We start from the raw sequence: 24,976 nt of genomic DNA, 5'->3' as shown, positions 1-24,976 counted from the left end.
TGGAATATTTTATATTTCTTCTATATTGTAACTTCCTTAATCTGATGCTTCATTCATTCTTTCCTCATTATTTTGGCTAGATGTAAGAGGATCTTAGTCATCTATTGGTTCTTCCCTTTTAATACCCGTGATGTCATGCGTCCCTCTGACTTATTATGACTAACTTATTTTAATGCCCCTGGTCATGCTAACTGATCCCCAGTCAAATTTAGACGTTGTTCAATATAGCCATTGCGTGGTCAAGGATTATAATCGTTGGAGGTTCTGTTCTCACTATTTAACATGCATAGCTTGATCTGATTCTTCGACTTGTCCTGAGGATGAACCACACTCGTTGGTTCGAAATGCGTTGACAAATGAAATATCATGTGATTTAAGCCGAAAAATATCTTGTTAAGTCTTTTATTATAAACATTTATATCCTTTGCTTCTAGCAGAGTACCTAAGAAGAATTAATTCATCAACTTGAGTTCAAACTTTCCATGTTTATCATTATTATTCTTTATATAACACTTATTTTAGAAAATTATTTAATGCTTAAGAGTTGGGTGTTTACCATACCAATGTTGATAAGGTGTTTTATCACTATTTACACAGATATCAGATTTGTTAAGAATATTTACCACAACAGAATATATGGGATGTCCTAGACTCATCAAGCACGGAAGTTTCCATTTCTTGAATTGTTATATTCATTCTCTCTGCTAGCACATTTTTTTGAGGAGACATAGCTAAAGAAAATTGTCTCTTGATGCCATGTTGTTATGAGACATTTGATTTTTAAGTCTAACTTATTCTCCTCCCCTGTTAGATATGAGACATTTGATTGTTAAGTCTAACTTATTCTCTACTAAATCTTTGAAAATTTTAAGTGTATCAAATGCTTCATATTTATACTTCATTAAGCAAATACAACATAATCTAGTAAAGTCATCAATATATAAGATGAAATATTGTTCACCTCTAAGTGACTTTTTATTTACTGGTCCACATACATCAATATGAATTTGTTAAACATGTCTACTTCCATAATCCTCTTAGGAATTGAATTATAACTAGGTTTGCTAACGAAATTGACATGTTTTTCATATGGTATTCTTGCATAGAGAGATGTTTCACAAATCACAAATTGATCCTCACTTGCTTGACTTAAGATTAGATTTCCCAATATTTTGTGCCATAACCAACCTTCTTTTTCTTTTCTTAAGTAAAAATGTTCAAGACCACCTTCCAAGACATAAACATTACCTGGAGTTCTTGTTTCCTTTATTATGGTCTTTCCTCTATCGAAACTTTGAACTACACAATTCTTTGATTTGAAAACAAATTCATTTCCTTGATCACACATTTGGTTGACACTTAACAGGTTATGCTTCAATTCATCAAAAAATAAAACATTTCCAGCTTTAACCTTTTCTTTTAACATAATAGTTCCTTTTCCTTTGATAGTAGCAGGTGTATTGTTTCCACATGTTACATTATTTTATTTATTTATTTCATTAAAAGACATAAACTTATTTTTATCACCTGTCATGTGTTTTGAGCTTCCACTATCAATCTACCACAAATTTTCTTGATCCTGTGCATATAAAGCTAGACCACAGTTATCAGATTCAATGGTTTTATTCTTCCATACCTTAGATGTTGTTTCCATTTGTTTATCCTGAGATATTGATCATCCTTTGCTCTTGCATTTAAATTACTTATGCTCAAAGTTATTACAAAGGGGGCATTTAGTTTCATATTTAAGAGGAGAGAAAGCATTGTTATAGAATTTCTCATTCTTTTGTTTTCTTGCTTCCCTAGTCATGATAGTTTTGTAAGTAACACATTGAGCAGCCTTATGACCAAAATTGTGACAAGAAAAACATTGTCCATTAAACTAGAATTGTCTAGGAGCATAGTAACTTCTAGCTTTGTTATTTTGATTGAACTGAGAAGAGTTCACTTGGGAGATATTTGGTCCTTTAGTGTTTGTTGTAAGATGGAGAGATGTTGATTCCTTCCTTTTACTCCATTGCAATGGCATCATGTTTCTATATTTGGTCCTTTATTCTTTTGTTGTAGGACATAGTGATGTTAACTTCCTTTTACTGCAATGAGATAGCTTCCTATTTTTGTAGAATACTTTACAATTCTTTTATGTTTCATCACAATATCCAAGACCTATCTTTATAAGAGGTGATCATTGAACCTTAATGATTTCATCCAAGGTTTCTGATCCTTTAGCACACCTAAGATTAAGAATTTTTCTTTCTCACGTTATTTTCGTAGACTGACTATTTTGCATTCTAGCTTCTCATTATGCTATTCTTTTTCTATCATTTTTTCTTCAAAGTTTCTTCTGCTAATTTAGATCCTTCTGAAATGTAACATCCTTGGTTAAAAAGTCATGTAAAATATATAAATAACATGGATGATCATACACGTATTCCACGCTGAATGTTGGGTAGGATATCCTAGTGAGCATCACAGGATGTGTGTTTTTGGCTAAGGAAATTGGTAAAGGCATCAAAAGGAAAAAATATATTTTTTGCACATTTGTTTATGAAAATAAAGGAAATTAGGCGAAAAGTAAGGTCAAAGGTCACATGTTCCATGTGAGGAGGAAAATGATGGAAAATAATGGAAAATTGAAGAAATTACAGGCCTCATTGATAAAATGGTTTCCGAGGATCAGTTTGCAAGATCTAGGCTCAAGCTCAGTCAGTGTATCATTTTTTCAGTTCAATCTTGGAGCTCTCTTATTATTCTCTCTCTCACTCTTGGTCAGTTAGAGTTTTCTTGGAGCACTCTAGTTTGGAGGAAAGGAATGGGAAAGGAAGGAAAGGAAGGGAAAAGCAGGCAAGGGTGAAGGAATGGAAAGACAGATCAAGCACCTTCAGTGGGAATACTTCCAAGTAACATTTTTCATTTGTGATTTCTTAGCTAGTTTGGAAATGAATGGCTTTTCATGTTGGTGTATGGTTCTCTTGTTGTCGTTGGCATGGTCTTTTCGGGTTATGATAGTGGTTTTCAGCCTAGCCTAGCCTTTTTCTGGATGCCATGGTATGTTGGGATGTCTATTTCAATTTTTTATCTTTCGCTTGTTGGATGGATTTTGGAATCCAGGCCAGAGGTGGTCTCAAGTTCCATACCCAAAGGCCTAAGAATCCCTCGACCAATTTTTGTGGGATACATCATAAAGCCTAGGGGAAAAGTCTCAGTTTATGACCTAGTGATTCGGGTCTGGATTGTGGTTATGCCTAAGAGACTGGTCTTCGTTTAGGGCCTAGTCATTCTGGATTGGATTACAGAAAATCTTGAGAGACAAGGAGATGGAAAATTCCTCAATGGTGGCGCTGGATTCAAGATGGAATTCCAATTTTTTTTGGTTGTAATCGGAGCACTAGTTTTGGTGTGATCAGGGTTTGGTGAGGGTGGAGGTGGTTTAACCTCTGGATTCCCTTAATTGTTATTAGATTGGTTTTTCTATGAGATCTTACATTCATGCTTAGAATATGGCACGGGGATGACTAGTTGAAAGAAAGATTTGGTTTAGCCCTGTCTACGATCGGGTAGTATGTGGAAGTCTTGAACTTGATCAGATTTGCCTCTCATTAATAAAAGCTAAGTTCTCTTACTTTTGCACTAATTTATATGTGGATTTAATAGTTTTCCTATCTGTGATATTTATATGGGTTTATGGTGGTTATAATCATGGTTGAATGACTGGTTCATGTCATGGTTATTTCATATATTTACTTGTAATTGTTAAATGGATGGATGCAAGACCTAATTAATGATGCAGTAGTTCAATGGAGAAGGAGGTGATCCTTTTCGTTATGTTTGATAAGTTGATTCAGTCATTTATTCTTTATATTGTATCCCAGACCTCTAAATTGCATTAATTCCAAGTGTTTGAAAGAATTCTAGTCCTAGTTGTGGATGGTCAGGCCTGGTGCGAAGGTAACTTTTTATTAATCAACATGGTTATCAGGATTTTAATGATTTGTAAAAGTTACAACAAGTTCTAAGTAGAGGGCGGGATTCTGGGCTAGAAAGGTTGCTCAAATCCAAGGGTCGCTCACACAGAATTGGAAATTCTTGACCACAATCTCTGGCAAGTGTGCCTTGGAGAGTGAATTTAGGTTTCTACTGGCTCCCTTGCCCTACCATGAGAGCAACTATGGCCTAAAAGTTGTAGAATAGTAGTGGGACCTAGGGACAGGCTATCTGTGTGGCCGACTTCTCTCCTGAGGGGTCTGTTGATGATGTTGGATGACTGTAAGTGATGTTTCAATGATTTCACTTCCTTAAGGTCACACAAGAGTTCGAATCGGATCGTAGTAGCCTCTCTTCTCATGTTTACCCCAGTTGGCATGGTTACTTTGGGTAGACCTGGGAGGGGGTGTTACAGTTTGGTATCAGGGCATGGTTACACTATCGTTGCGTCATATTTGGTGCTACAAATATGGGTGAATGTGTTGTTCATGCATGCATGTTAGTTTCACATGTGTATCTTACACTTGTGTTCCATGTCCTTATTGTATTGCATCATATTGATCATGGTAGTAGTAAGGTTCTCATGAGGAACTGGATGGTGGTTTTATGGAATGCATCGTCATGAGTATATGACTGATTATACAATTATATGCAACTTGATTACATCATTGTACGTTGGGTTGAATTCTTCATTGTTTGATTACATGTATCAATATTGTAGGTTGATTACAAGAATTGGTCACTTATGCTCGACTACAAGCGGTTATATGTATGTGTAGTCGATTAGGAATTTCTTATGCAGGTTGATAGTTTCATGAGGCAATGTGTACAATGTAGTAATGGTTATGGTCATTCATGTATGGTATTGGTTATAGTTATGTATGAATATTAGGTCAAACATGCCTTGTGAAGTCATGGAGTGCAATTTAGGTCATCAGGGTGATATTGGTATGTTATGGTGCTAATGTGTCGGTTGACAAGCAGTAGGAGATGAAGAGAATCATAATGAGGTTTCACATTGGACTTTGGGGTAAGAGTAGATCATCATACATGTATTTTATGTTTGGCATGTAGGAATGTAAGTCAAGGATTTTTATATGAGTTAGGTTTATAGACATCAGGGATATGTACATGTCTTTTGATGCTATGGTTACATTCACAAAAGATGTTGGTTGATTAGTGTAGTTATATGCACAAGTGTCAGATAGTCAAGAATGATAGCAACATGTAGTAGTATGAATTGCTATTGTTGTTTTATATTAGATAACCATATAATTGTGTTATATGTTGTTGATGAGTATGTTATAGGTTAACTTCTTGTTTTTATATGACAGTTGGCTTGATGATTAGGGTTATAGAATTTACACCTTGATGTTATGTATATCATGCTAAATTGTATTGGTGTATGCAGATGGTTATGATATTCAGGTATGAGTTGACATATTTTTCATATGGTGTTGTAACAATCTAAACTTTAAAATGGGAACTGATACGATTTCTTGTTTCGTAGACGTAGAAAAAAAGTGACCTGATTTTGAAAAGTGGTTATGCAGAAGACACATATTTTATTTTTAACATAGTTTTTGAAACTCTGTTTTTTTATGTACATTAGTCTTTAGAATGCAGGTGATTTCCATGTTGATTTTAAAAAGTGTTGATTCTGCATTCGGCCCTTTTTTTAAAGAACCTATTTTTTTACTTTAAATTTTCTAAAGTATTAAATGTGAATAATTAATTTCTAAATTTAACAATTTTTGAAGTGGCCTTCTTCTTCATATTTTCTTGTTTTTATTTTTATTCTTATTTTTATATCTTTTTGTAGTGAGGTTTTTATTTTTTTTGCATAGTTAAAGAAGAAGGTCTATATTTTAAAGTTTCGATATTCTACATAGTTATCTATCATAAATTAATTTTTCAATGCACATCAAATAATTGTCTCTAAAAAACAATAATTTTTAACAATTGACATAAAAATAACCATTTTTAACATAAATATAACTAAAAAATTACACATTTTGATAATTTTTTGCTAGAAATGACATGTCAAAATTACAATTTTTATAGAAAAAGTTAACAAAAAAGGTTAAATAATAGTTTTTTTTTATCAATTTCATGTCAGAAAATAATAATAATCATTGATTCTTTCAAAAAATAATGATTCACATAAAAATTAAAGCAAAAATCACATAATACAAATATTGAACACATAAAAATATTAATTGAATGCTTATTCTTCTCATAAAATGTCAAAGTCAAAAACATTACAAGTATAACTAATTAATAGTTAAAAAAAAAGAGCTTGATTTCCAAGCCTAAGTTAAATTTAATCAACAATATCACGTAATTCAAACTCTTCATCGTCTATAGTTTCATCATTATCTTCTCCCACAATATTTTGTGCTTCATTTTGCTCATTCTCCTCTTCTAATGGATGTATGATGTTTGTGAATCTCCCAATGTATGTCTTTCCAATCATTCCATGTAATGGTTGTTAAGGTTCTTTTGCCTTTTTTGCCGCATGTGTTTCACTAAAATCCCCTTTCTTCAACCCAATTTCTTGCATTCCATCTAGAATAAATTAAAGAGCATTAATTCTTTGTTGAGTAAATTTGCACTGCACTGGATCTTTTTCAATTGAAATTGAATTTCCTCCTTTTTGTAGCCAACATGCTACTATTGTACCTAATTATCAAGCACAAAATAAATAATGAAGTAAATTAATATAACGACATATAAATTAAGAAATAATATATTGAAATTCAATTCTATATAATAAAACTTACCTGAGCCATAAAATAAACCTAGAACCCAATCTCCTTCATTTGAACATATGTCTATAAGATAGTTAATCAATGACTATGGTTTTTGATCAATGTTAACTATATCTCAGTTTGCTTCTTTGTCTTCATATGTTAGTTTTTTCACAACAGCGTCATAAACCAGTACTTGGCAATGACTCTTTCCATCTACCTGATTAAACATCATAGACATATAATTATCATCTTTTGCCCAAGTATCAATATGGATGAACTCACAATCATTTATAAATCGTTGATCTTCATGGTTAAGAAGATTTGACTTTTGTCTATAACACGGAATAGTATAAGTTCAATTAACTTGTACATAAATGAACTTTTTAACATTAATCAAACATACATTTTCAATGTCTTACCATGGAAGCTACATCCTTGAGTTTGTTTTCCCCTTGAATCTCAACAATAACATTACCAATTGTGTGTGTGAATGAACTGTCACATGTCTCCATAACAGTGATGATGTGACTTCTACAAATCCACAACCACTTTACTAAGAGCTTGATAAGTATAAGGATCACTATCATAGTCAATGTTTTGGATATTGAAACCATGGGGAGTATTTGCAATAACTAGGGAATAATCCCTCTTAGGTATGATTTTAGCGATGTCTTCACAATCGCCTTGTACTACTTGATATTGAATAGTGGAAATCCCATTCCAAATTAAATGAGTAAGAGTCGGATCATGTTCAACATTCTTAAGACATTGCTTCTTCAGTCTCTCAATCTTAATTTTTTCAATAAAGGTTCTGAAACTATCTTGTGCTCCATTTGCTTCCTTCCTCATCTTTAATAAAATAAAATAAATATATGTATAAGTTATAAAATAAAAATAGTATACAGATGAATAAAAATGAATGTATATCAACATACCTTTTTAAATGCAAGATAAAAGTCTTTTAGTGTTGATGTAGAGCTTGGATTTGGATAGTGTTAGGGTATTCTGACACATAGGAAATAGTTAAGTATAAATGGGTCTAGTGTAGAGTTAGGTAAAGTGTATTTCTTTACTATGTACTTTTGTAACTTACAATCCGATGGTGACGATATGTTCTAGACATGAAGTGATCTGACGAATCATTCTCTTCTCGGTATTACTGATACTTGATTCATGGCTTAACACTCGCTTGGTCCACAATATCTATTTAACGAGGCTGGAGGGTCATTTCTAGAGTAACCACTCATGAGATAAGCTTATGTAAAGTTTCATTCTTTTATTAATAAATTTCCTGAAGAGGAAGCGTCGGCTCAAGCTATGGACTACTTCCCTCTTTGAGGGTTTTAAGCACATCAAGAATACTAGTGTATTGATCTGTGATATGTTTGTGAGTAGCGTCCTTTGTTATTCTATACGAGGAACTTACTCTGTAAATTCCAACATTGTATGAGAGAAATTTGAGGGCCGCATCCACTGGTCATCCAAATCTAAAGCTGGTACAGTTGCATCTGACTATTGTTTCCTAGATCTACTGTTTCTGACTGCTTCCAGGATGAGAGGACTGCTCTATTGTGTTAGGAGGATGTGCTCCAATGAGGAACCCCTTTTGTTTCACGTAAAAAGGTTTTAGGTAGCCCTAGCTATGTCATTTTAAGGATTTGGTGGTATACAATCTTTATTTGCAGTTCTTTCTATTCATCTCTCTATTTATTTCGATTTATTTAGCTCTCTGTCTTTTATTACCAGACTTGTACCTTTCATTTCTTTGCATGCTCTTTGCCTCGTGACTTTATGCGATCTGGGAAAATCATAAAAAAAAAGAAGGTTTTTCTCTCATGCATATGATATTTTCGCCGCGCCTAAGTGTGATCTCAGAAAATCAGAAACATTGACAAAAATATTTAGTTTCCAGCTAAATCTAACTTGAAGCCGTAAGGTTTGTTTTTTTTATATGTCTGTGTTGGTTTTCTGGTTTTTTCTTTGTAGGCAAAAAAGATATTTTGCAAGTAATCACGCACCCCAAAGCTTCAGCGACTAAAAAAAAAAACCCTTGTTCTTTTCCAAAAATTACTAACCTTTTAAACTAGCTCACTTGGTCCAAAGTTACTTTATGATAATAGAGGTCTTGAGTTCAAGTCTTTCTTTTTGTTGAGTTACTTTTCGAAAAAGCAGATGTAACTTATGTTTTAAAGTTACTTTATGTAAAAGAGTTCTCGCCCATTATAAAAATTGAGTCACTTATAATTCTAAAGTCTCTTTATCTTTGATTTAAGTTACAATTTAGTGGGTATCTCATAAAGTACCATTGTAAAAGTGACTTTCACTTATCTATAAAAGTGAGTAACATAATTTTTTTAAAAGTGAGCTAATTAGATTAAGTTTGGAAAGGGGGGGATTTTTTTTAAATATAACATTATCATTCATTTCCGCACATTCACACACTTCGTCGACATCTTCAACAACTTTTCTTCAAAAAGCCATAACTTCATCCTGAATCCATTTTCAAAGCCCTTTTTTTTAATCGGCCTAATTTTTCGATATATTTCCATTGGAATACTTAGTTTTAGCATCTACAGCTTCAGTTTATGTTAAAATGGAAATTTCATGCCAAGTTATTCTTGACGACATCAACTACTTCCAATGGTGGTCGTACATTGTGGATTTACATAGAAGTAAAGGTTTTTACAGAATAGCCTTAGGCCAAGAAGCCAAACCTCAATATGAAGATAAGGCAACCAAATGGGAAAATAGGCAAGATCAAGCATGTGGGTTGATAGGGATATTTATTTCTCCAAACCTTAGATTCCATATCACAGAACTTGATACTCCTAATGAAGCAATGAAACAGCTCGATAAAGTTTTTGGAATTAAAAATGAAATTAGAGCCTATCAACTCAAAAATGAGTTTCTTACATTGGACCCAATAATTTTTCTTCCATTGAAGATTTTTTTTCCAAGTTCAAGACCCTTAGACTTCTCTTGGAAGGTGTTAATGTTAAGAAAGAAGATGGTATCCTTATCTATTCCCTTCTTACTAAGTTGGGACTAGCCTGCTCTGTGTTTCTTTCCACCTTCCATTCTACTAGAGAAGCCTTTATTTCTCGGGGAAAAGACTATAAGTCCACCTCTTTTGATGCCTTTTGTGATTCTTTAATAAGAGAACAAGAAAATATCTTATATCTTGGTCTTCTTAATCTTGGAAACTCTTCTAAGAAACCCTTAGCTGCCCAGCAGTGACCAAATTCAAAGAATCCTAAGAAGACATATCCTAAAAAGAATGATCCTAAACCAAACAAGGGTCCTAAGAAATTTCAATCTCAAAATGAAAAATCATTTCAACAAAATGATAAGGAAAATAAAAATAAAGGGAAGAATATTGATAGACATTGCCACTTTTGTAATTGAGATGGCCACTTAGAATCCAAATGCTTTAAGAAAATGGAATCCTTTGAAGCAACAATGAAGAAGCATAACATCCATTTGGAGCACTCTTCAACTTCAACTTCATCTTCGGGAATAACACTTTCTATATGTGGTTTTCAAGCATCTCAGTCTAGTTATGCACTAAATGTATCTTCTTCTTCTCATTCTCATGAATGACTCATTGATTCTGGAGCTTCTTATCACATAGCCAAAAAAAATCCATGTTTTATTTTGTAAATAATTTTAACACCAAAAATATATATATTGGTGATCATAAATCTCTCAGTGTTGTAGGGATTGGAACTGTTCATCTAGACAATGGTCAATTTAATGATGTATTATGTGTTCCAAACTTATCTTGTAATCTTCTATTTGTATATCAGATAACTCATTTAGGTGAAGGTAAAATCATTGAATTTTCACCTCACGATGTTGTAATTATGGACCTAAGAGATCCTAGACAGATTTTAGCTACTAGAATTGCTAATGATTCTACAAGGTTGTATAAGTTTAACAACTTTGGGTTATCAAATCTTCCCTTATCATTTGTTTCTCATAATCATGAAGTCAACAAAATTTGGCATGAGCGATTTGGTCACTTAAACTATTGCTCCCTTCAGAATCTATGTAAAGAAAACATGGTGACAGGTATTCCAATGGTATCTTGCAGAGATGGTTTTTGTTCCGAATATGTACTCGGAAAACATCACCGGGATAGCTCTAAAAAAAGTGCCTCTTGGCATGGCTCCGCCCCTTTACAGCTTGTGCATAGTGATTAATGTTGTCCACTTCTAGTTGTTTCATTCTTTGGCTACAATTATTTCTTAACTTTCATTGATGATTTCTCCAAATGCACTTGGGTATACTTCTTAAAACTCAAGAGTGAAGTATTTAACATGTTCTTGGCCTTTAGGGCCTTTATTGAAAAACAATTTGGACATCAAATGCTTAAGCTAAGATCTGATAATGGTGGAGAATATGTTAAGAATAAATTCATCAACTTTTGCATTGAGAATGGAATTGAAATGCAACATACTGTTCCATATACTCCAAAACAAAATGGTGTAGTTGAAAGGAAGAATCACACCTTAAAGGAAATGGCTAATTGTATGCTTCAATATAAAGGACTTAGTCTTAATTTTTGGGTAGAAGCAATTAGCTATGAAAATTACATAATAAATCACACTCCTACTAAGGTTTTAAAGAATATCACTCTAGAAGAAGCATGGAGCTCAATTAAACTAGATTTAAGTCACTTTTGTGCTTTTGGAAGTGAAGCATGGGCCCATATTCCAGATGAGAAACATAAAGCGTTAGAACCTAAGAGTGAAAAATGTATTTTTGTTGGATATTATGAAGATGTCAAAGGATACAAAATTATTCCACTTAAGTCCAAAAATGTTATCATTAGAAGAGATGCAAAGTTTGCTAAAAATATATCGGCCTACAAGCCTAGTTCAATGGATGTGCCACCTCTTTCTATCCCTTCTACATCTAAAATTATTTCTTCTCCACATGATCAGAGCGAGGATGACAATCCTCCCCCACATTCTCAAGATCCTCCTTCAGCTCCTCAGTTTCAAAATGGGTGCATGCTACTTGGGATGCAACATTTTCTCTTCCCAGTGATCCTATAGATCAATGACATACACATTCTCAATTCGATAGAGCCTCTTGTTTACTGCCTCAAGCTTTAATGAATTATGATCCTGACACCTTTAAAGAAGCTTCAGGCCGTCTATATTGGGACGCATCTATGAATGAAGAATATCGTTCATTATTGGAAAATGATACATGGTATCTGTTTCCTCTTCTAAAGGGACGACAACTTGTTAGATGCAAATGGATTTACAGAACCAAGTATGGACCGAATGGAAAAGTTAAGAAACATAAAACTCGTCTTGTTGCTAAGGGTTTTCACAAGTTTAAGGCATTGACTATACTGAAACCTTCTTCCCTGTTGCCAAAATGAACTTTGTCTGCCTTGTTATTTCCTTTGCTGCCTCTTTCAAATGGGAATTCCATCAGATGGATGTTAAATCGGCCTTCTTAAATGGAGACTTGGATGAAGAAATATATATGGAACAACCTACTGGCTTTATAAAAACATACTCCAGCCTTGTATGTCGGCTTAAGAATTCCCTTTGTGGTCTCAAGCAAGCCCCTCGTGCTTGGTATGCCAAAATGGATAGATTTATTTTAGAAACTAGATTTTGTATGTGTCATTCTAAGAATATTGTCTACACCAAGAAAGAGGGAAAGTATCTTATCATTCATGTTCTATATGTTGATGATCCTATCCAGGGAAAATTTTAAGAACCCCCCCTAAATTTATAAATATAATAAATGGGCGAATCTCCATAGTATATAGGAAAAATGGAAGGCGATTTTATCAATAATATAATATGTATATATAATTTTTTGGCGAATCTCTCACCAGGCATGGCGAATATCTTACTCAATATAAAATCTTGTAAGATCTTGACAAGTCTTTCACTAAATAATAAAACTTTGTATGGATCTAAGACGATAGAATTTCCCCTTTAAATAGTCTAGGTTCACATGAATACCATGGTATTACCATGGGTCAATACCATGGGTTATCATAAACCTGGAACTTAAAAATTACTATTAGTAATTTATAAAAATTAATAAAATTAATAGTTGATTTTTATTTTATTTTTTATTTTAACCAAGCTAAAATGTTTAACTTACATTAAATTACAACATCCAATTTTACTCTTGACCAAGCCCCAAGAGGATCAAATATTTTTTCACTCTATGCTAGTTTGCATATCACGATATTTGATACCTCTCGGGGGTTAGTAGATCGAGAGTAAAGATGGATCTATGCTGGTTCAATTCCCCCATTTAAATAGGCTACATTCCAGGTGAATACCATGGGTCAATACCATGTGCCATTTTGGTGAATACCATGGGTCAATACCATGTGCCATTTTTATTTTTATTAATTCTAATATGAGGGTTAATAATGGTTTTTTGCATGGTATTAATAACAATCTAGTCCATGGTATTTGTCCCATAGTATTTTGCCCATAGGTTTCACCTAAATATAACCCATTTTTTGTGTGTTTGTAAATGTAAGGTGGCTTATGGAGTAAATATAAAAAAATGCTTTATTTGTTTACCATACCTCTCGTTTATTTATATTTTTATTAATTTACCATACCTCTGTTACAAATATGGTATTTGGCCCATAGGATTCACTTAAATAAAACCTCTTTCTTGAGCCTTCATAAATAGAATGAGGGTTATGGACTACATATAAAAAGAGGTTTTGTTTATTTACCATACGTCTAGTTTATTTATATTTTTATTTATTTACCATACCTCCACTTTACTTATATTTTTATTTGTTTACACCAGGTGACTTATGGAGTAAATATAAAAAATGTTTTCTTTATTTACCATACCTCTCATTTTTTTATATTTTTATTAATTTACCATACCTCTTTTATAAATATGGTATTTGGCCCATAGGATTCACTTAAATAAAACCTATTCTTGAAAATGGGCGAATGGATTCACTTAAATAAAACATATTCTTGAAAATGGGTGAATGGAAGGTTGTAACTCCTAATTTCAAGGGCTAAATTTACCTTTTTTACCCTCTCCCTTAAAATAAGGTGGACTATTCGAGGTGATTTGTAAAAATGTACTATGATACAAAATATTCGCCCACTAAAAATTTAGAACCCCTTAATTTCGCCAAAGGGCGAACATTCGCCCCTAAAATTATCCTTGATCCTATCCTTATTGGTAGTTATCCCAACCTTATAAACCATGTGAATTCTAGCCTTAAAATGAAGTTTGAAATGATAGACTTATGACACTTTCATTATTTACTTGGTCTTGAAGTATTGCAATCCAAGGAAGGTATTTCCCTTTCCCAATCCAAGTATGCCCGTGGTCTTCTACGCCATTTTCACATGGAAGATTGTAAGCTAGTCCCTTCTCCCTTTCAATCTGGAGATAAACTTTGAGTCACTTATACTTCCCCTGATGTTGATGCTACCTAATACAGTCAACTTGTAGGAAAATTTTTGTATTCGACCCATACTCGTCCTAACCATTCCTTTGTTGTTGGCCTTATTTCTTAGATTATGAAAAACCCACATGAACGTTATTGGAAAGTAGCTAAAAGAATATTTCATTATGTTCAAGGTACAGTTTAGTTTTGAATTCATTAAAGTGCAGAAGCATCTCCTCTATTGGTTGGTTTCACTAATTCCGATTGGGCTGGTGACCCTAATGATCAAATTTCTACTCCAGGTTATGTGTTCACTCTTGGTTTAGGATCTATTACATGGTCTTGCAAGAAACAAAGTGTCATTTCTCTTTCTTCAGTAGAAGTAGAGTATCGTGTTTTCATAGAAGCTAGTAAGGAAACCCTATGGCTTCGTCAGATCCTGTTAGAGTTTGGCTTTCAACAACAACATCTCACTACACTTTGGTGTGATAATCAAGGTTTCATTGAACTATGAAAATATTTGGTCCAACATTATTGTAGCAAACACATTGAACTGCACATGCACTTCATCGGAAAGCTCATTCATGACCATGTTCTTGAAGTGCAATATTGTTCAACAGATGATCAAGTTGTAGACATCTCTACAAAGGCTCTCATAGAGGAGAAGTTTACTAAACTTTGATTTATGGTTGGAGTTCAGGAAGTTGTCACTAGGGGGGATAGGCTCTAATGCCTCCTTACTTCTCCTATTGTGTCATATTTGTACATCCTTCAATCCTTTCCCAAGTTGTTCTTAAGGGGGAATGTTAGGATATTCTGACACATAGGAAATTGTTAAGTATAACTTGGTCTAGCGTAGAGTTAGGTAAAGTTTGTTTCTTTACTATGTGCTTTTGTAACTTATAATCCAATGGTCACGATATGTTCTAGACATGAATTGATCTGACAGTTCATTCTCTCCTCGGTATTATCAACACTTTATTCATGTCTTACCACCTAATTTGTCCATGATATCTATTTAAAGAGCTTCGAGGGTCATTTATAGGGTAACCATTCAGGAAAGAAGCTTATGTAAATTTTCATTATTTTATTAATAAATTTCCTGAAGTGGCCGCATTGGCTTAGGCCGTGGACTATTTCCCTCTTTGAGGGTTTTAACCTCGTCAAGAATACTGGTGTATTGATCAGTGATTTGTTTGTGAGTGGTGGTTTTTGGTGTTCTGTCTGAGGAACTTGCCCTGTAAATTCCCATATATAGTTGCATACAACATCATCCCAACTATCTTCATCCAACAATTTAACCATTTGTTCTTGTATTTCCAAGTAAACTTTATGACTGAATAGATAAAGTAAAAAAAGTTAATATAATGATATGTATAACAAATACTACCGAGAAAAATAGTTATATTAAAAAAAAAATTATAATCTAGAAATAAATAAAACTAATTCAACAAACTTACTTTTGAAATTTTCAAACTTCTCCTCCAATGATAATTCCCCTAGCCTCACACGACCCAATATTTCATTTCTCTCCAAGGTGTGATAGTCACATCTTCTGGAAGCTACTTCATTTCAGGACCTAATTTACTGTTGCTACATATCAATGGTTTAGACTTTTTGACCTTCTATCTTTTAATGCCAATTTTGTTGCACATACTAAAAATCTCATTAATCAATTCCCATACCTCTCCAATTCTAGATGCCAACAGGAAAATGTTATCAATACCTAGGAGTATATGAATATTTACTATGCTTCCTTTTGAATTGATTTTCTCCTCAATTTGATAGCCTACTTCCATACAACATTCCTTCCAAAAATATACAGTAACATTTATCTTGTATGAAATTCATTGACATCCTATACTCATTATCTGAATTATAATCACATGCCAATAACTTTGATTCTGTATCGGATAAACCAACATAAATGATACATTTCATTGTTTCAAAACATGGGTTATTTGGATATTCCTCCATTAATTTTCCTTGAGCTTCTACAGAATGGATCCCCCCAAGCACATAATAATTGTATTCAAAACATTTTGACTTATCAAATTCTTCTTTGTTGGGAACTTGAACTAGATCAACAAGAAGTGCATAACTAACCACATGAGCATGTACCTCATAAATGTCTTCAAGCTGTGAAGATACAGGTGATGTGGCTTTCTGATTTGATATTTATATTTTCCTTCACTTGTCTTATAGATTTGTCTCACACTAAGATGAAATGTGTGACCACCCTCAATTAAGTTTGTCTTTGTCAAACTCTGTCGAATGGCATTTTATTTTGTTTTAATAATTCCATCCTTTAAATCAACTCCTGGTGTAATGATTTCCCTGGTTTCTTTGAATTTTCACTAGGATCTTCACCATTGGTAATGACTACTTGAGAATGTTCAACTTTACATTTCGTCCTCCTAATAATCTCAATGAGTAACTAGAAGACACACGTTCCTGGGCATTGTTACTTTTTTTTCTTTCATGGCTCTTCTCCTTTTTAACATCAGTTGCAATGTCATCCTCAGTAACGACAACATATTCTTCAGTATCAGTTTCAACTTCCTCATCTTCAAAAGTAACTTGTCTACCCTTGCTAGATTTATCCACTAGAGGCGTCTTTTTCTAATCCCTTGGATGTAGCTTTATAGCATCATGAATTGCTACTTTTTTTCTTGTTTTCCATATCTTCTTCTGACCCTCAGTAGAAACTGCCAACAACATTCATAACATCTTCCTCTATGAAATGAATGCATCCCAACATAATTGAAATATTTTAAACAAAATTATGTCAAACAAAATATCATATGTTAATAAAAACTAAGTTATAAAAATATAATGAGACAACTATGATAACGGAAAATAGAAATATAAATAACAATACTTACGATATCTTATGTAATCTCATTTACGATTTGTTTACACAACTTTGTAGATACCTCTCTCATGTCATGCAATGAATATAATAACTGATATCTAATCTCCTCATGTGACTTGGGCAATTTTGTAAGTATATAAACAACTTCAGTGTTTAGTACCAAACATATGTCTATGACCTAGCTGAACACCTCATAAATTCTAGTATCATTAGGGATATCAAATTATAGATATATCTGTAGAACTACGCCTTCTCTTTCTTTAACATACCATATATCTTCTAGAAGTCTCACTTCTTTTGATATCTTCCGGTTTGAAATTGCCTTCTTATCATTTGAGGCACCTGATATATTTGTAGCTACCAACACAGGTTTGGTTCGTTCAAAAGTGATTTTTGTGGATCCACCTTTAATTTTAGCAGTCTTTGGTCCAGAAAGATTCACATAAATCCTCTTTGATGGCATTTTCCTGCAAACACATACATACAAATCAGTAACTTACAAAAAAATAATAGCATAAATTAACAAACAAAATGATAAATGTTAAATAATTTTGTAAATCACAACCATTTGGAAAAAGTAAAAATTAAAAAATTAAAAAAATGCAGTCCCCTACTGCACCACCCTGATGGCCGCAACTGTGTAGCCCACTCCCACCACACCCCGGCGGCCCAAGAATCAGTCTTGGTGGTTGGCACCCAACCCTTCGACCCACCATGGTGGTCAAACGACCAACCCGGCTAGGGGTGGGGTAGGGGCTTGTGTGCTAGCCACTGTGCCCCACCCTGCCGGCCCAACAGCTCACCACCTCGACCAGTCATTGGGCCACTGGGGTGGAGTGGTGGGGCTGGCCCCTAGCCCCCTAACCCAACCTAAAGGCTGAATAGCCGGCCTAGGCCATTAGGCTTCCGGGGTCGGGTGGGGAGCTGGGAAGCTGGCCGTTGGGCCGCCGGGGTTGGTCATGGGGTAGAATGCATCCCTCGCCAACCCACCCTGGCAGCCCAATGGCCCACCACTGACATCGACCATTGGGCTGCTAGGTGGGGCAGGGGGGCTTGCTTCCAGCCCCCCACCCCACCTAGTGGTCCAACAATCCTCGGCGGTGGTGGGCCCACAAGGGGGCTAGTGCCCAGCCCTTGCCCCACCCTGGAGGCCCGACAGCTAGGGGGGTGGTGGGTCGATTCTCGGAATCGATCTGCCACCCTAGCGGCCCTTAAGTCACTCAGGTGGGTCAGGGGGTCTGGCACCCAGCCCCCTGCACCACGGCTGTGGCCCAGTGGCCCGCCACAGTGGTGGCTCGACTACTGGAATTGATCTGTCACCTCGGTGAGTAATTAGGCCACCAAGGTGTGGTGGGGGGCGTCACCTAGTCCCCACCCCACCGCAGTGGCCCAACAACTTGCCAAGGTAGTGGGTCGTTGGCGTGCTGCGGTGGGGCAGGGGGGCACGCCAGTTGAGCCGCCAATGAGCATTATCAGGCCCACCAAGCCCACTGCTGACATAGTGGGTAAATCTATCTCATCTAAACTTTTATTTTCTAAAAAAAATCATTAAACCTATTGAATTTTAAAATTTTCACATAGAAAAAGAGAAGCTAATGTTTCAAATGTGATAATCTTCCGTTGAATATGTTGGTGAGAGCAATGTAGCTACTCGACAAATTCACTCCAAGTCTTTTAATGAACCTTGAAAAACCTTGATGTGATGTGAGAAATAGTGAAATGAGTTTTTTTATAGCGAAAATTATAGAATTGCTTTACCACACTATTAATATGAGACTAATTTGTTTTTATAAAAACTTTAACATGTAAATTTTATCATGGTGATATAGGGAACTATGATAAAACGAACATTAGGGAATTATTTTACGGCATGGTGAATGTGGGATTAATTTTTTTTTTATAAAGACTTTAACATATAATTGTTGTTATGGAGATATAGTAAATTATGATATAGGGAACATTACGGAATTGTTTTACAGCACGATGAATGTGGGATTAATTTTTTTTAATGATGTAATAAAAATTAAAAAAAAAACATTTAATTGTCTAGTAAATATTATATATTTTAAGTAAAAGATTAATTTAGGTAAAATATTTAGTTTACAATTTTAATTTAAAGATTTAGTTTAAAATATTTATTTCATAAGAAAATTTTAGTTAAAATTTTTCAATAAATTGTATAAGAAAATTTTGAAGGAAAATACATGAGATGAAATTTTTGGAGGGAAAAATTTCAGAAATTTTTTTTGGAGGGAAACATTGGAAGGAAATTTTCATTCTTTAAGATATATATTATCATGAGGAGATATTGCATTTGTATCAATCAACCTATTTTGTTTGAAAGGTATGGATTCTTCTAGTAGTGAAGTTTCACTTTGTGAAGCATCAACATATTTGTTGTGTAATAACTCTATTCAGATTGATGAATATAATAGAAATTCTTCCACTATGAATAGAGAGTCAAATATTCCACCTAGTCCTAATCGTAAGGACTATGAGAGTAGCACTGATGAAAGACAGGTTGAAGAATTTCAAATAAATAAAGATTCACGGTGTCCAATTAGACCTAATCCTATGGGCTATGAGAGCAGCAATGATAAATAGCATGATAAAGATTTTCAAATAAATAAAGAGTCGTGGTTTCCACTTAGTCCTAATCCTAAGGACTAAGAGAGCAGTAGTGATGAAGAGCATGATGAGGAAATTTAAATGAATAGAGTGTCATGGTGTCCACTTAGTCCTAATCCTATGGACTATGAGAACAGTAGTGATGAAGAACATGATGAGTAATTTCAAACAAATATAGTGTCACGTATCCACTTAGTCTGAATCGTATGGATTATGAGACTAGCAGTGATCAAGAATATGATGAAAAATTTCAAATGAATAGAGTGTCATGGTGTCCACTTAGTCCTAATCCTATGGACTATGAGAACAGCATGATGAATCATTTGAAATGAATAGAGTGTCATGATGTCCACTTACTCCCAATCCTATGGACTATGAGAGCTGTAGTGATGAAGAGCATGATGAATCATTTGAAATAAATAGAGTGTCACAATGTCCACTTAGTCATAATCCTATGGACTATGCGACCAGCAATGATGAAGAGCATGATGAATATTTTCAAATAAATAAAGAGTCTCGATTTCCACTTAGTCCTAGTGCTAAGGACTTTGAGAGCAGTAGTGACGAAAGACAGGATGAAGCACTTAGTCCTAATACTAAGGACTATGAGGGCAACACTGAAAATTCACATGATGAAGAATATCCAATATACATCGAGTCAAATTTTCCATTTAGTCCTAATTCTAAGGACTATGAGAGTAGAACCAAAGAAGGGAAAGATAGAGAATATCCTCCAAGTCAGTCTTTCAAATGCACAGATGATCATAGTGTGGATGACATTCCTCATAATGATGATGAAAATGGTTAATATACAAATGATGCTCCAATGATGGAGATGTTGCTAGGAAATATTGTATCGAGGAGTAGGAGCAGACCTTTGCATATCAATCGAAGATTTTCTAGTTATACAATGGGTAGAAGAGAATATCTGACGAGATGAAGTTCTATCAACACTCTCATTTCAAGTGAATGTTGTCAAAAAGATTGCTTGAAACATATGGATTTCATGTTTGCATTAGAGAAAAGGAAGAGATATTTGTCAATGAATAAAAGCAAGAAAAATTCATATTTAGTGGGGTTAATGCCATCTACAATGTCAAGTTATGATTATCATATTGGGTATTTATTTATCTATAGAAAGGCTTTCAAAATGTTTCATTCAATGGGTAATTTTCGACTCTCAAGAATCCAAAAAAATTTGGAAAAGGATCCCACATTTTATCTAGAAGCACATCATAAATTATAGTTTGGGCCATTATCAAATACTATAATGTCATGGGTGAAATATTTATTTTCAAAGCATGGAGAGTGTATTCCAAATAGAGAGACAATAAATATTCTAGATAATTTCTCAAGACAGGAAATCTACAACCTATACAAAGAATATGTAGAAGGTGCCGAGGGACATGGTCAGTTTATTACATACCAAAATTTTGTGAAGACATGGAAGGAATAATTCAACAATGTCCATATTCCTAAGAAGACAAGGATAGGGATTTGCAGTGCATGTTCTTCTCTTAAATAAAAAAGGGATAAATGTGAAGGGTTAGAAAAAGGTAAGAATTCATCACTTTAACTTTTAAAATTGTCTAGTCATCAACTATGAAAACATATTTCTTAATGACTTTCTTTTATGTTGTGTAGACTCCATTGTCAAAGCACTTCAAGAGAATCACGAACAATAAACAAGTGAAAGGAAAAAGTTGTACAAGAATGGAAAGAAGTGCTATGATAATTGAAATAAATATTTGGATTTGGTAATTGATGGTATGGACCAAAGAAAAACACTTCTACCACATTTTGTTTTCACACCCAAAAATTTACATGAGGAAAATTTTATTGAGTATCACTTGTTTGGTTGTATGGTCTTCAATGGAAAAATGTTGCGAAGGGATTACTTCACAGCTCCAAATGTTCATAATGATGCAAATCTGACAATAACCATAATTCATGATGTGCTTTCTCATTAGTCTAGTAATCTTCCTAATGTTTTGTATCTACAATTGGACAAAACTTGTCGTGAAAAAAAAAATCAAATTGTTTTTGGATATTTAAAGATGCTTGTTGAATTGTGAATTTTCTAGAAATTAAAGGTTGGTTTCCTTCTTGTTGGGCACACTCATGACCATATTGATCAGATGTTCAGTCATTTTTTAGTGACTTTGAGGAGGAAGGAAGTTAATAGCTTTCCATGATTAATTAAATGTATTAAAAAATCATACATCCCAAAGCCTACTTTTGATGTGTTGGAAGAAACTATTAATATGTGAAGGTTTCTTCTCGGATCGCATGGTGAGGATAAATTCATTGAACAACTTAATGACATTAGATTCCAACATCACTTTGGTATCAAAAAAATTGATGGAAAAACACTAATATGGGGAAAGAAGTATTCAGCTACTGCAGAATGGACACCATTATCAAGATTGCCATTTTTGAAGTTCATTCTAGATCATCCAATATTTGCATCAAATATATTGTTTTGATAATCAGTTGTTGAATTTCATAATGCACGTAGAGAGAATAGGGATACGAATTATTCTGATTTACTAGAAGGAATTAAAAAATTAATTAGATATACGTTTGAGTACTTTGATATCACTGATTCGGTTTGGTTGGAGTCTTCCTTCAATAATCAAAGTGATATCATTTCAAGAAAAACAAATGAAGATATACTTTTGAAAATTCCATTTATTTTGGCCCAAAATGTGTCAAATGAACATGAGGAAAGAAAAATTGTTGAACCACAACAATCTCAAGGTATTATACATATAGAGGAAAGAGAAATGTATATTGACTCCAGAAGATCTTGTGCACAGTTTGAAGCCATGGAAGGCCCTTATAGGGGTTCAGTACAGGATATTAAGGAGTGATGTATGACCGTAGTGCTAGCAGATGGAGATCCCAATGGCTATCCATTTTGGGTTTCTAAGGTTATAAAGGTCATTATAGAAAATGAAGATATTGCAGGTGTTGAAGTACATTGGCATGCCACAAATACATGCCCATTCAATGGTTTGTATAAGCTATAGATGGTAGTTGATAAAAAAATTGGAAGAAAGAGAAAAAGAAAGGGTATAAATATAAATTGTCGCCACACAGACCCCTTAAAATTGGAGGATGTTGACATACATGTTTATGAATTCAATTTAACAAATATAGGAACTCTTTGCTTGAAGATGATAGATATTCCGAAGAAGTTGTTACCAGAAGGAACAATGTTGATCTGCGAGTCTGTTGAACCAGTCGTACATCCAAAATAATTTTCAAACCTAAAATGGTGGGCATACATGTCGACTCAGATGGGGCACTAGTTGATGAAAGAGAAGAATATGGAACATCTTGATATGCATCCAGTCATTCATCTGAGGATGTGAATTCCGATGGTGTGCAAGAAAATATGATTGATCTTGAATAGTTGTCTAAGGCAGTTTATATAACCGATGTTTGTATCATATCTTGAAATAAAAAATTTTATTTCCATATTGTGTTAAATGAAGTTATGAGTCGCCCACGGGGCTTTGGATTGACGATGAATGGGTGCACTGTTAAGGCACTCCTTGCGATAGGTCATTGGTTCTAATCCCCCGTGGGTGCTTACCTACAGCCAAATATATATATATATATATATATATATATATATATATATATATATATATATCTGAAGTTATGAGTCATTTTTTATGTTGTTTGGATTATATGTTTTAATTATGATTATTTCTATTGTTTAGAATATCTACAATGCAACAATAACTTAAAGATATAATGTATGTTTCATTCAATCTACAAGTAATGACATTTTGATTAGTTTGGTCATGTAATTTGTTAATAATGTCATTGTTTCTTAATTTTATGTTTGAAAATTTTCGTTTTTTTTGTATCTTTAGTGTTATGGTTGAAAACAATTAGAATTTTAGCAATCTTTACTGTCATGTTATTATATGTTTAACATAGACGAAAACTGATATAATTTTAATGTGTTTCATATCCCATTATTCTATCCTTATTGTCGTTACTAAAAAATGTTGAAATTATACCCCTGTGAGCATCACCCGATGCAATGAGTGCTAAGTGAACTATTCAAAAATCATGAGAAATTAGTCAGTTACGACTACCTCTCATGGAAATGGTCATACGTTTGAATGACTTACTTAACGCAGTTGAATCCCAAAAAAAATGATATCTAATATAATGCACTGCGTAAATCCCCCATACTTAAATTCAAAAAGAGTCAAGGGATCTCTACTTGAATGGTTCATGAGGCACAATACTTCCTAAGGTTTTGAAAATGGGGTAGCAAGCTAAGTGGGCTTGATTGTGGGGAAAACTCCACAGTTAAGCGCGCTTGAGCCAGAGGAGTTCTGGGATGGGTGACCTCTTGGGAAGTCCTGGTTACCGGGTGCAAGCCCCGGAAGTGATCATTGATGCTATGTGATTCGTTCTCCACATTTCACTAGTTTCAATCCCACTTCTTCACCCCTGTGAGCATCACCCGATGCAATGAGTGCTAAGTGAACTATTCAAAAATCATGAGAAATTAGTCAGTTACGACTACCTCTCATGGAAATGGTCATACGTTTGAATGACTTACTTAACGCAGTTGAATCCCAAAAAAAATGATATCTAATATAATGCACTGCGTAAATCCCCCATACTTAAATTCAAAAAGAGCCAAGGGATCTCTACTTGAATGGTTCATGAGGCACAATACTTCCTAAGGTTTTGAAAATGGGGTAGCAAGCTAAGTGGGCTTGATTGTGGGGAAAACTCCACAGTTAAGCGCGCTTGAGCCAGAGGAGTTCTGGGATGGGTGACCTCCTGGGAAGTCCTGGTTACCGGGTGCAAGCCCCGGAAGTGATGATTGATGCTATGTGATTCGTTCTCCACATTTCACTAGTTTCAATCCCACTTCTTCACCCCTGTGAGCATCACCCGATGCAATGAGTGCTAAGTGAACTATTCAAAAATCATGAGAAATTAGTCAGTTACGACTACCTCTCATGGAAATGGTCATACGTTTGAATGACTTACTTAACGCAGTTGAATCCCAAAAAAAAAAAATGATATCTAATATAATGCACTGCGTAAATCCCCCATACTTAAATTCAAAAAGAGTCAAGGGATCTCTACTTGAATGGTTCATGAGGCACAATACTTGCTAAGGTTTTGCAAATGGGGTAGCAAGCTAAGTGGGCTTGATTGTGGGGAAAACTCCACAGTTAAGTGCGCTTGAGCCAGAGGAGTTCTGGGATGGGTGACCTCCTGGGAAGTCCTGGTTACCGGGTGCAAGCCCCGGAAGTGATGATTGATGCTATGTGATTC

Source organism: Pinus tabuliformis, chromosome 5_2 (genome assembly GCF_031772625.1).
Source record: "Pinus tabuliformis cultivar Carrire ecotype Pingquan chromosome 5_2, CPIR1, whole genome shotgun sequence".
In the NCBI taxonomy this organism is placed as follows: domain Eukaryota; kingdom Viridiplantae; phylum Streptophyta; class Pinopsida; order Pinales; family Pinaceae; genus Pinus; species Pinus tabuliformis.
The sequence above is the reverse complement of the archived record's forward strand: the minus strand, read 5'-3'. Positions refer to the sequence as shown.